This window comes from Bombina bombina, chromosome 2 (genome assembly GCF_027579735.1).
Source record: "Bombina bombina isolate aBomBom1 chromosome 2, aBomBom1.pri, whole genome shotgun sequence".
NCBI lineage: Eukaryota > Metazoa > Chordata > Amphibia > Anura > Bombinatoridae > Bombina > Bombina bombina.
Window position 1 is genome coordinate 127955037 of NC_069500.1, and position 13467 is coordinate 127968503.

The following is a 13467-nucleotide window of genomic DNA, read 5'->3' on the forward strand; positions in this document are numbered from 1 at the left end:
TTAAACCATACCATTGTGTTCACTGGAAATGTACAGTAGAAACAGCTTGCATGTTCCATTACCATTTTGATTGTATTAACAAATAACCTCAATTGTGAATTGGCCACGTCTAATAACTTGTTATTCTTATTATACCTGCTATTTTGTGCAAGCAAAATTATCCTGCTACAAAATATACTCTTTTATGGGTCACCATTAGTATCTAAAAACAGTTTATGGACCTGAACAGCATGTGGCTTACAGTAAGGCACTATTGAGATCTTGAGTCATTATCTCTGGATATCCTATACCAGATTAGATATTAGTCTAAATAAGATTTCCTCATTTAATTAACTAATAGAAGCCTATTCCCAAGTGCAAAAGAATTCACTTTTGTTAAAGGGACACTGAACCCAAATTTTTTCTTTTGTGATTCAGATAGAGCATGCAATTTTAAAAAAACTGTCTAATTTACTCCTATTATAATTTTTTCTTCGTTCTCTTGCTATCTTTATTTGAAAAAGAAGGCATCTAAGCTATTTGTTTGGTTCAGGACCCTGGAAAGCACTTGTTCATTGGTGGATTAATTTATCCACCAATCAGCAAGAACAACCCAGGATGTTCACCAAAAATGGTCCGGCACCTAAACTTACATTCTTGCATTTCAAATAAAGATACAAAGAGAATGAAGAAAATTTGATAACAGAAGTAAATTAGAAAGTTGCTTACAATTGGATGCTCTGTCTGAATCACGAAAGACAACATTTGGGTTAAGTATGTTTATAGGACTTAGTAAGTTCTTGGTTGTTGTTTTTTTTTTTTTCTATAGTGTTTGTTTACACTGGGCAACAAACTCACTTAGATATGATGCAGTGTATGTATGTTATTTTAAATCTTGAAACTCACACTGGTAATTCTTACCAGCAACATGTTTAGGCTGCAGATTTTATACTGCTTATATAGATCAACACTTCTCTCGAGGAACTGTCAATTGCTTTAGACAACTTGTGACAAATATAGCTAACATAACACATCTAATGAATCTTTAATGAAACCTAAAGTCTTATACCTTCATTCAAGCAATATTAAGCCATCTCATATCATTCTTAAATACCAAGAATAGAGCATAGATATGGGGTTACTATGACTCTATAGCTTTTACAGGTCAGTTACTTGAATAATAATTAGCAGCCTATGCCCAAGTGTAAACAGTTATTTTTGTTTAGTTAGTGTAGTTAAGTATAAATATTTTATAAATTAATAAAGAGAAAAACCCCAACAGTGTAGACATTTAGGAAAAAATATCTGAATCAGTATGTGATTATTGTATGAATATGGCCTTACTGAATCCTTAAATATCTTAATTTGTATCTTGTCCAATATACCAATGTTTTACTTCTGCCCTGTGTGGTAGAATAACGTCTTGTATATGTCTGCATTTTTTATATAAATAAAAGTAAAAAAAAAATGGATACCTTTTTAAATTAAGCAAACTATAAAAGATTCCCATGGTAGATACTTTATTCTTATAGACCTATTATGGGCCAGATTACAAATGGTGAGCTAAGTAACTTTTTCACTCTTGCCCAAACTGCGCTTAGAAAAAACATTTATCACGGATGAGTTAGCAGGAGTATGTCAAGTTGAAAGTTTAATGTTAGCATGCAAGCGAAAAACCGATGCACGCTTACTTCAGGACTTTGGATACTGCAACCACGCAAAACTTCTTCCCACAGAAATAATAAAAAAAAAACCCTGTTATCTCTCGCACGCTAACGCTAACCTGACACTGTTAGACCAACTGCGCTAAACCCAAAGTGAGTTAGGTATTTGACTGGGAAATACTCAAAAATGTATGTATGTGTATATATATATATATATATATATATATATATATATATATACACAATGAAGGAAGGCACTCACTGGTCTTTTCATCAAAACTTTATTAGCGTGACGTTTCCGGGACACACTCCCCTTCCTCAGAGTGTGTCCACGAAACGTCACGCTAATAAAGTTTTGATGAAAAGACCAGTGAGGGCCTTCCTTCATCGTGTATACTTACCTGCTGGCACCCTGGCATTAGGATTTTGAGAGTGAGAGTGCTCTCTATCTACATATATATATATATATATATATATATATATATATATATATATATATATATATATAGGGAGACTAGAGAGAAATGCACTCACAGGAACGAACAACCAGCTCAATATCATTGTTAGCCTGTTCTATGGCGATTCACCACTTGGGTGCAACTTTTTTTAGCCCAGTAATGCTTTTCACAGAGTAGAATTCTCCTGTAGTATATCAGTCTGACCCCGCCCATTACGGCCAGTCCAGCGCCGAAATACCAGGCAACTCCTCTCTGAACAAGGAACACAGCAACCCCAGACGATCGTTTCGGCCTTCATTGGGCCTCGTCAGTGAGGTGTAGCAGTATTCCTCTAAGCACACTGAGTCACAGGACTTGTGTTAATTGAGATATTTATTATAGTGATGTTTTAGAGCAAGAATGCCCATTCTTCAGACCAACAGATATATATATATATATATATATATATATATATATATGTGTGCTTCTAAGTGGCCCTGTGTTACAAGCGGCAGAGTTACTAACTGGAGTCAGAAACTAGAGAGGAGACTGCATTCCCACTCAAAGGTTAGGTGTGTATAAGGAGCACCAGCATGCAGGATACATTTAAAAAGCTTTTAATGGGGAGACGAGTGTGCTGCTACCGACATGGAAGCCCAAGACCTATATGCCAGTATTAAAGGCCTGTTGGAAGAACATGGGAGGAAACTCTGTGACAGGCTTGACGCTTTTACGGTCAAAATTCAAGCAGCACATCTAAGCAGCGCTACTCCTGTTGTGGATCACGGAACGGTACTGGAGCCACAAGATAGCGCGGCACCTACAGATCCCTGGCCGGGTACTCCATTACTGATGCCGTCGGGGGCAGACCCAGGAGAGGGATTCCGCTCCCCCTTTGCAGACTCAAAAGGCCGGTATGTGCCCTGCTGGGAGCAATGCAAAAGTCTCCGGATGCTCCGGTCTGAGAGCCAGTGCCCTCCTGAGGTCACCCGGTCTGTCTGGTCCCGTTTGAATGTTGACGGGTTTGCTCGCATGCAAGTGGGGTAAGCCGCCTCTACAAGCTAGAACTGTGTATGGCTGAGCGATATTATTGTCACTGCGTGAGATGATACTGCTCTGTGCCCCCTACCCAGAGGTTCCCTCCTTACTACAGAGTATTAATGAAGGCACTTTGCCGGATACCCATCTGAGGAGTGCCTCGGGCTTCTATATATCTCCTGACACACTCCCTTGCTACTTGACAAACCCAGTGGACAATTATGATAGTTGCTTTTGGAGGAGCAACTAACAAATATACCCTAAGTACTGGTGTAAAATATTAACGGCTAAGAAAGCACTATAAACTGTGGTTTTACCTCAGAAAAAACCACCTGTAACTAAAAGGATAGTTATTAGAACATGGAGATATTTGTGTAGTTTGTAGTGCGACTGGAGTAGCTCTGATCAGATATACTCAGTCTAAATCTTGCCTAGTATTATGACTGTTACATGAAACTATGTAAAAAATGTTAGTACCTAGAAGTGTAATAATTTCATTTAGTAATAAAAAAGACAGATATCTGATTTAAGTAAATAATATATATGATTTTTATTCAAAGTAACTATATATAGACATACATTCAATGTGATCATTAAAAAATAATACTAGCCTAATTTGAACCGGATCCGGTATTAAAATAATTAAAAATCAGTGATAAATATATTATTTCTAAAATAAATATTGCGTTCCTGGAAATATATGTGATATTATCTAGCTTTATTTATTAGCTTTATTATTAAAGCGCAAATGAGACTTATAGTTGATATAAGACATATACTGTATATATTATGTATACTTATACAATACAAATGGAATAGAAAAGTATGCGAAAGCGCATTGGCCCGGGGCTTATTGCTTAAAATTAAATGGTACCTTAAAAAGTAGAAAAAATGTAAAAATGTAGAAATGTAAAAAAATGATCAAGTTCGTGTACTATACCGGTATAGTTCTTCTTTGAATCTTGTCTTTCGATGCAAACTTATTAATCCTAGAAACCCACCAGGGGGTCTCCTGAAACGGTATCAAAAGTATAAGTGTAGCAACAGTTGTAGCAACAGTTTGTTACTTTGGTTGTTACTTTAGTTGTAATCCTTTTGTTAAAAACGTGAAGGTAACGATCTTGTGTATCTTGTGTATCTTTTGTATCAGTTGTAGCAAAACAACAACAAAAGATACCCACAGTCCTGCTCACCGCATGGTCCTTACCCTAGACCTGCCATCCCATGCAAGTTAGCTCACTAGTCGGTGGGGATTTAAGCTTACAGGACATTGAGATTATTAACACTGATGCCTGGTAACTATACTAGTACAACAAACTGGTGCTGGGGCACTGACTGTTACATATATCTTCCTATGAAGCCCTGGGTTTGCTTCAGCGTTGTAGCCTCTGCCTCAGCCAATGGGACAAGGAACCACTTCTTCTGTAATTTCCCTTGGGATTACAATTTTCCTGTAACATTGCAGACCTGGCAACTACTTCCCCCATCCTAAAACACAGAAACACAACCGCTATATGTAAATAGTTTTATCCAGCGTTAGTCAAACTGAGCATTGCCTAGTGTGCCCTGTGGGCATTATCTCTTGTCACACTGACCACAAGGCGTAAGGTGTCGTTGCACTCATGAGAACGCATGGCCTGTTATTAACCAACCCATATATTTGTAACATAGACCTTGCAAGCAAATATAGAGAGATATCACTGTAGAAGGGGTGCAAAGACTGCTAGACAAGACGAAAAGTGAGACAGTTTAGGGGTAAAGCACTCTGGGGATCACAAGAGTAAATAATCATTAACCAATAACTGGCTTAGTGAAAATATCTTTGATATACAAGTTTCTCTCCAAGGGTACTAATGAAAATATATAAAGGTTTATGATATAAAATATGGAGGTAAAATATTCCTAGACACCTTTTAGGCTAAGTATCATGTATTTTTTCTATCAGTGAGGCACTGTCATAGCAGTATGGACCCTCAGGGTGCTTTCTTAGGAATAATTTTACACTATGCGACACTCAGCCATTTAAAAGTGAACAATGTATTTGTGTAAGTGTTTATATACCCTATTGCATTACTGGTCAAATGTAGTGATATTGAATTGTAGAGCTTTGTGTAAAACATAGTACCACTGACAGGTATGGAGCATCTTCATAGTTCATGTTAACCCCATCCAGGAACATCCAGGATAGGTGTATCTGTAATGTTGTTTAGACAATTTTTTACTCTCACCACTAATATACATAGGTTCAGGACCGTCTTAACACAGGGCAAAAGGGGCAGCTGCCCTGGGCCCAGTCTCTGTTGAGGGGCCCAAGAGTTTTTAATGGTTCATACCAGACTGCTGATGTGACATGGGGAACACACACATTCAGTCCTAATACTGTCACAGTTCAAAGTACTCTGCTTATATTTTTTTTAAAAACTGTGCCAGACCGTGCCGGTGTCATGTGACATGCCAAGCTAGTGCCATGTGTTGTTTTAGATGTGCACTGTGCAGCACTGAATGCAAAGCCCTAACTCGGCATCCAGCCATTTCCCACTGCATCAGAAAAGGTCCTACTGGGGTTACCACTGTTACCAGGTAACTGCTCTGGTGGTGGGGATTGTTTCTGGGTAGGGCTGACTGTAGGCGCATGCAGCAGAAAGCTGGAGCGGCAAGCACATGAGGATTTGAGCATCTGTGCAGCTGCATACACTGCTCTCTTCAGTCTAGAGGCTGTGTGTCTCATCTCACACTGTATCCATGCAGCCTTGCACAGACAGCATCCAGTCTACTGGTCCCCTTAGCCCTGCTCTTTCTGCTGTGGCCCTAAGATCAAGTAACTGAAGTTTGTTAGGGGAATAGTGCTTTGTAGAAAGGTGTCAGTGGGAAGAATAAGTGAGTGCACACACGCCCCTCCCCATGCAGCATTGTCTAGTTCAGGGTGAAAGGGAACTTGTTCCTTGCAAAGAAGCGACATGTGCTTGTGTGGCTGATGTATAGCGTCATGCTGATACTTCACACATTAATGTAAGGTTTATTTTTATAGTTTTTATTTTTTCTCTGTCTCAGATTTTACAGCTTCCCATAGTAGTTCTGCTGTTCCAGTCAGTAAACTTATATTTGTCTGCACCTCCATGCTTCCTCCTTTACCTTGCTTTGCTCCTGTTGGCTGCCCTAAATCTCTTTAACCAGCTAACCTCACACCAGAATCACATTCAAAAGAATATTAAATGAATCCACAGTGGAGGAATTTATATATTTATTTACTCGTACTGCTTAGGTCCAGTTTCACATATTGCAATTATTTTTTTTTAATGATTAGCCCAGCAATGGATGATCCACCACTGGGCTAATAATAAAAAAAAATTGATTTTGTTGTTTTTTGGGATGTTGGGGTGGAGAGCGAAATTGCATGGGGTGGGGGGGGGGGGCCAAGAAAATTTTTGCCCAGGGTCCAATCAATATTAAAGACTGCCCTGCATAGGTTGTATGTTACTTGTTAATGAGGGCATATGCAGAAAACATAGGTTTGACTGGGTACTAGGTCCAATAAAGAGGACATTATTATTAGTTTTCACTCGCCCCCCCCTCCTTCTCCTCCCCCTCTTCCTCCCCCCCCCCACTATGGAGTTAGGGATAAAACTATTTATCCTGCACATTTAATTTGCTGGCAGAGTTTTGTAGCTTTTGTCCTTCCCGTAGAGCCATCATTGTAGTTTGTCCACATATCAGTGTAAGAAGGCTCTCCGGACCATAACATGGCAGGACCTACTGTACCTCCTTGTATGTGCTTGAGTGTTCACAGTCCAGTCTGTTCGCACGATTGTAATATAACTACCTTCATGTAAGCACAAGCAACCGTTAGGGTAGCAGAGATTGTAACTGGCGATAATAGATTTAGATGTAAACAAAATGTATTGAAAGCCTGAGACTTAAAAATTACTACAGGCCCCATGATTACTGCTTTGCTGCCCCTTCAGCAGATATAACAGTACTATTAGTCTTGAGCCCTAGTGTACTGCCCACGGTTTTTGTGCCTCCCATTTTGATGTTTCTCTAGCAGTGTGCAAGCTATCTACACATCAAATGTTATTAATCCTTATCTCCTTAATCGTTGTGTACACCTTCATCTTTACTCCAGTTTTCTGGACCTACCCAGGGTCCTGGCAGTTGTGCGAAGGTCTATGTTCAGTATAGGCCCAAAAGTGGTCTATCTCTCTCAAAAACCCTCTGATTGATACTTAAAGAGCATTGGGGTCCAAAAGTGGCCGCAGCCATTCCTGAGGTGAAAAAAGGGGGGAAGTTGATGTTTGCTCTCCAACCGTTATGTATGTACTATACTTTTCAACTTCGTTGTTAACCTGATTTGTTATGTACAATGTAATGCATGTTATTGCACATCTTTGTATCAACTCCTGATTTATGTTATATTGAGCAAACAGAATTTTGCTTTTGTATCTGTTGGTCCCTCAATAAAAAATTTAAAAAAAAAAAAAAGAAAAAAAAGCTTTTAATGAGAGTTCAGAAAAACATCCATGTAAAAGCAAGTGCACACACAAGTGACGATGTGGGTGACATAGAAGACCCTCAAAGGACTGTCCGCTGACGTGTTTCAGCCTAAATGGCCGTAATCGTAGGCTGAAACACGTCAGCGGACAGTCCTTTGAGGGTCTTCTATGTCACCCACATTGTCACTTGTGTGTGCACTTGCTTTTACATGGATGTTTTTCTGAACTCTCATTAAAAGCTTTTTAAATGTATCCTGCATGCTGGTGCTCCTTATACACACCTAACCTTTGATTATCCAGAAACGGAGGATTGCACAGAAGTTGTTGGGATTTCACCCTTGCATGAGTCACTTTTACTCACCTACCTCATTAGTAGCTATTCTGGCGAAGACTAAGCGGACAACCGGAAGAGAATCCGGATGATGTCACACGCCATACATGCCATCGCAAAGTGGACCTAAGAGGGGAGAGAAGAAACTGGAGGTCTTACCTGTCTATCACGACTAGACCAGTGTTTCAAGGAAGCCGGTTTGCGTTCCCTGTGGACAGGTCACCAATTCTCAAAACGACGGATATTCCAGGGACCGGAGCTACAGAGGTTAAGTGAGTGGAGGGGGAAGCCCCTATTCTACTCTAACTGTGTATTTTTGTGGAAATAAGGAGGCGCAGATATTTTCTATTGACTCTATCTTTTCTGCATTAATAGGTGCTCACACTGCTCAGTACAAATATTAACTGCATTCCCGCTAACAGGTAAAAATTTCTAACTATATACCTGCACAATGATCTCCATGTCTTTTCTGCTCTTTCTGTCTGTCCTTTTCCTAAAACTCACTGCATGTCCAAATAACAATAACAATAACCCCCACACTACCCATATCTCCCCCTCCCTTCTCTCATCCCCTATGGTGTCCTCTCATGAACTACTCTGTCTCCTTAGAAACACTTCCCCATCTAACTCTCCTGTCTCTAATCACAACCGCCTCTACAAGTCTCAGTCTCACCTTCTGTCACTCAAATTTACAACTAGTTAATTTTATCTACAATAATTTTTACTAGTTATGATCTAATTAAAAATGTGAGAATGAAGTTACAGTAGAGGAGGAAGAAATAGATGATATATCTATATATTTAATACATTTCTTTTATATATGAGACATCGTAACATCTGACCTCTAAATAACTGAATATTAGATCGAGATTTGATTTGACTACTATGAATAACTTTGTTTAATGTTGCTAAGTATATTGTATGATTGAAACAAACTGTATAATAATTATGTGTAAAAGTATAATTATCATTACACGAGTGCACATTGAGTGATATGTATGTCACTAATTAGAGGTGGTAGCTACTTTTTGAATGAAAGTATATAGTAACGAGTAGTAACACCAGCCACCTATCTTTGAGACAGCAGCAATACGGCGTGAAACACATCAGATGACATCACTCACTGATTGATCCCACGCTCTTTGGTATGTCTTTTCCGTGAAATTGTTACTTTCTCACCACAAATTAATAAAGGTATGTTGTTACAATCTTCCGAATAGCTGAGTGCCTCTATTGTGGATTGGTTTGCTCATACTGTACCACCGAAGGTGAACAACATTTTTTATACGATATATATATATATATATATATATATATATATATATATATAGTAACAGCAATAAAGACTTGCACTCACTGGGTATTTAAAGATCAAATTTACTGTGACAAGTGTAATGTTTCGGGAACTTTACATCCCCTTCCTCCAAGGTTCCCGAAACGTTACACTTGTCACAGTAAATTTGATCTTTAAAAACCTAGTGAGTGCAAGTCTATATTGCTGTTACTATGTATACCACTAACACCCTGGCAGACGATGGAAAGTGATAGTGCACATCTTGGCTATAATATATTTATATATATATATATATATATATATATATATATATATATATATATATATAAAAATAAATATATATACAGTATCTCACAAAAGTGAGTACATCCCTTACATTTTTGTAAATATTTTATTATATCTTTTCATGTGACAACACTAAAGAAATAACACTTTGCTATGATGTAAAGTAGTGAGTGTACATCCTGTATAATAGTGTACATTTGCTGTTTCCTTCCCCGGTGTAATGTGGCTCGTTAGTGTTACAAGGTCTCAGGTGTGAATGGTGAGCAGGTGAGTTAAATGCTCTACATAAAGATGGCCTAGGCTATAAGAAGATTGCCAAGACCCTGAAACTGAGCTGCAGCACGGTGGACAACACCATACAGCGGTATCACAGGGCAGGTTCTACTCAGAACAGGCCTCACCATGGTCGACCAAAGAAGTTGAGTGCACGTGCTTAGCGTCATATCCAGAGGTTGTCTTCAGGAAATAAACGTATGAGTGTTGCGAGCATTGCTGCAGAGGTTGAAGGGGTGGGGGGTCAGCCTGTCAGTGCTCAGACCATACGCCGCACATTGCATTAAATTGGTCTGCATGGCTGTCATCCCAGAAGGAAGCCTCTTCTAAAGATGATGCACAAGAAAGCCTGCAAGAAGATTGCTGAAGACAAGCAGACTAAGGACATGGATTACTGGAACCATGTCCTGTGGTCCGATGAGACCAAGATAAACTTATTTGGTTCAGATGGTGTCAAGAGTGAAAAGTACAAAGACAAGTGTGTCTTGCCTACAGTCAAGCAGGGTGGTGGGAGTGTCATAATCTGGGCCTGCATGAGTGCTGCCGGCACTGGGGTGCTACAGTTCATTGAGGGAACCATGAATGCCAACATGTACTGTGACATACTGAAGCAGAGCATGATCCCCTCTCTTCGAAGACTGGGCCGCAGGGCAGTATTCCAGCATGATAACGACCCCAAGCACACCTCCAAGATGACCACTGCCTTGCTAAGCTGAGGGTAAAGGTGATGGACTGGCCAAGCATGTCTTCAGACCTAAACCCTATTGAGTATCTGTGGGGCATCCTCAAATGGAAGGTCGGGAGCACAAGGTCTCTAACATCCACCAGCTCAGTGATGTCGTCATGGAGGAGAGGAAGAGGACTCCAGTGGCAACCTATGAAGCTCTGGTGAACTCCATGCCCAAGAGGGTTAAGGCAGTGCTGGAAAATTATGGTGGCCACACAAAATATTGACACTTTAGGCCCAATTTGGAAATTTACACTTAGGGTGTACTCACTTTTGTTGCCAATGGATTATACATTAATGGCTGTGTGTTGAGTTATTTTGAGGTGACAGGAAATTTACACTGTTATACAGGCTGTACACTCACTACTTTATATTGTAGCAAAGTATAATTTCTTCAGTGTTGTCACATGAAAAGATATAATAAAATATTTACAATGTGAGGGGTGTACTCACTTTTGTGAGATACTGTATATAAATATATATACCTGTATATATACATAAGTATAGATATATATTTTACATTAACATTATCAGCTATATACAGAAATATATATTTAAATATATATATTTTCTATGATAAGAACATTGGAATATAAAATGTGCATAACGCACTTCAGTTGCTTGCTGTAGGTCTTATGCTGTTATGGGTAAGTGCACATGAAGAATTAGGGACTTTATGTAAATATTTAATATAAAATATTGATTTTTTTTTATTAATAATTACTATAGTTACTCTAAATTATATATATTCTATAGATTGTTTACATTATTTAAGTACATCTATAATAATTATTTACATTAATTATTAATGTTTCTCAATATTTTATATTTAATAAATACATAACACACCTTAATATAACTCATGTTGGTAGCCCAAATGAAGAATTAGTGTACTCCTGTCAGGTTTTGTGCACAAAAAATACACTAATTCTTGGTTCATGAATGCTTGATTCATACATGCTTCACAAATATAAATCAGTCCAATTCCAGACTTGCTGAAGCACCCCCAGATCATTACCGATGCTCCACCAACTTTCACAGTGGATGTGAGACTGTGGCTTGTAGGCCTCTTCAGGTCTCCGTCTAACCATTAGACAACCAGGTGTTGGGCAAAGCTAAAATTTGGACTCATCAAAGAAGATCGAGCAAATTTATCTGTGTGAAGGATGCATGAATAAAGCCATATACAAGGTTATACTGGAATAAAACTTGCTTCTTTCTGCTCTGAAAATGTTCCCTAACTCTGGGGATTGTTTTCTTCCAGCAGGACAATGCTCCATGCCACAAAGCCAGGTCAATCAAAATGTGAATGGAGGACCACCAGATCAGGACATTGGCTCCAATATTCAAAGCATCGACAGACCGATGATAAATTGCCTTTCTGGCCTCATCAGCCTTGCAGTCTGTCAATATTTTCTAAAAAAAGGGTCCGGACTCACAAACCGCCATCAAATAGCGATGTATCTCCCATGGGATATAAAGGGGTGCGCTACGTCAGCTTAACATTGCTGACATTCACTTTCAGTGGGTGAGGCTGTGTATTTGAAGTGTTCATGCACAGTGAAGACAGTGCGCTCACTGAAACCAAACACAGTTTCTGTGTTGGAACACCTCAAAATATGTTCCCTAAACCTTCACTAACTGCCTCACACTGGAAAGTCTCACCACTGAAAAGGTGGCGAGACAAATATGGCTGACACCCTGCTCGCAACCTGTACTTCAGAGATTGGAATATATTGCACTGCTGGCGATGTTTCCTAATCAAAGTACAGTTTACTCCCCTGGAACGTCCGGCTAACTCCCACAGAACGCCTACACCTTCATCATACTCTAACTATACTGCCTCTGGAACACCCAGCTAACTCCCTAATACCACCTACATGTCTTAACTACACTCCTCTGAAATGCCGAAACCAACTTCCACACAATGCCTACACCTACATCATGTCTTTCATATATTCCCCCTGGCATACCCGGCTAACTCCCACAGAACGCCCACATCTATGTAATGTCTACATTCTATCTGATTAATGAAGTATACAAAAAATAAACTCCCTATTATAACTATAGGAGCTATGTCGCTACATTTATATACAATGTTAAAATGATATGCATTGACATGTATAATGCACATTATTTTAAGTATTGTATATAATTTAACATAGTTATTCTGGCTTTTTCATTTTATTATTTTAAACTTAAATATATAATTTGAAATATATATTAATGTTTAACATAATTAAATGAACAAGACAAAATAACTATTTATTAAATTATATAAAATACTTAAAATAATACGCCTTATACATGACAATGCATATCATTTTAACATTGTATATAAACACAATTTTAAAATTAACTATTAAACACTTATGCGCTCTCACCCCAGCGCAAACTACACTATTAACCCCTAATCTGACATAACCTAAAGACCTAACCAGCACCCAAACTAATTAACACTATAGCACCACAACCCACCAATGCAGTAAGCACAGGTTATACAGAATAAGCATCAAAAGTTTTTGAGGGACCAATCAGATTACACCAGCAATCTCTGTATATATTTGGCGGAGGAATAATAGGAACAGAGGTAGACCATATAATACAAGATTTAATAGATTAGATCAGGGTTCTACACAAACTGATGACTAGAATGGTGCCTTAGGCAATAGAAAGAGATGTAAGAGAGCTAATAAGAATAATAAAAAAAATGTGTTTTCAAGTCGCCCAGTGCAAGGAAAATCTGCTTTGGTTTTTCAGGAAATCCAAAAAGTGATTGCAGGCGGAGGTATAAAGAAACAATTGGACAGGTACCTTTTGAGGGATCAGAGGGGCAACAAAAAAGTAAAGTTATTAACACGTCCTCATACCAACTGTCAGAGATTGAAGAACAAGTTCTGAATTCGGGGATGAATTTTTGTCCAACTAAAGATTTTGATTTATTCCAGA